The sequence below is a fragment of the Empidonax traillii genome, unplaced genomic scaffold (genome assembly GCF_003031625.1).
Source record: "Empidonax traillii isolate 1590-97213 ecotype Southwest subspecies unplaced genomic scaffold, ASM303162v1 scaffold423:size1405600, whole genome shotgun sequence".
Taxonomy (NCBI): domain Eukaryota; kingdom Metazoa; phylum Chordata; class Aves; order Passeriformes; family Tyrannidae; genus Empidonax; species Empidonax traillii.
This window is the reverse complement of record NW_020955616.1, coordinates 191411-192413: the sequence shown is the minus strand read 5'-3', so window position 1 is coordinate 192413 and position 1003 is coordinate 191411. Positions and strand designations below refer to the sequence as shown.

Genomic DNA, 1003 nt, shown 5'->3' with positions numbered 1-1003 from the left:
CTATAGTCTGAAGCTGCACTACTTGAGATAAGCAGAATAATCTGGTAAGTACCCAAAAAGTCAATACCAAATGAATAGATAGAGGGTTTGCTTCACCCTCCCAAAGTCATCTGTTTTGAGATAGAGTAACTAAGTGAGGTGTGGCAAATAGGGATAAGATGGCCAAGTTTTTCTACAGTGAATTTGTATAATAAAGGCATTCAGCTGACTAGAAAGTGTTTTCACTGGATATTTCAGTAGTTCTGTTTTTTAGAACCATTCTAGAAACGAGCTACTTTCTTTTTACTGGTTAGAAGGAAGAAGTCTTCATGCCCGCAGCAAGCCTTCATGAAAATCCCTCCAAAACCCTAGCTTAAATAGAGAAATAACAGCTCTCTAGTAGAGAATGAATGCAGCAGAGCTGTATTTTAAAATGCTGTTACTTCTGCATAAATTTAGTCTCTGCAACAAGTAAACATTTTTTATGAAGTTCATTGTACTGTTCCCATGCATTTAAAGTGATGGAGGCAGGGGTTACACAGAGAGAAAATATTAATAGAAACACATAAATATCTTCTATTTCATTTTCCATTATGGAGGAATTTTCAGAGGTAACTTTGGAGTCCTTAGACATTGAATGCTCCCTTTCTCCTTTAGCCAATATGGATGAATCTTCGCAGCAGTAGTCTCTAATTGTTGGCTAGACACAAATCTCAATATTTAACTTTAAGGTCAACATATTTAGCAACACAGAGTTTGGGAACTGAAGCACCAAAAACGCTGTTCATATTATTTCATACTGAACATTAGTAACAAAAGCAGTTGAACAACATTCTAATGGCCAGTCTCTTCGCGAACGAAGAACCGGGGAAGGTCTTTCCACCTTCCAGCCTGCGCATTGGATTTTTTAGGTGAGACACAGTGTGCACGGAACTGAGCCCACCCTTTAATCCTGAGGTTCATCTGCCGGGGCCAAGCACGCTTGGACGGTGGCAGCGAGGTCCTCAGGACGTAGATGGATTGC

General features: G+C 39.8%; 1 protein-coding gene across 11 annotated transcripts in view; it reads right to left on the bottom strand.

The window, feature by feature from the left end:
* Positions 1–1003, bottom strand: part of MYCBP2 (MYC binding protein 2, E3 ubiquitin protein ligase) — a 177824-nt gene that overhangs the window by 152781 nt on the left and 24040 nt on the right. The window lies entirely within an intron of this gene.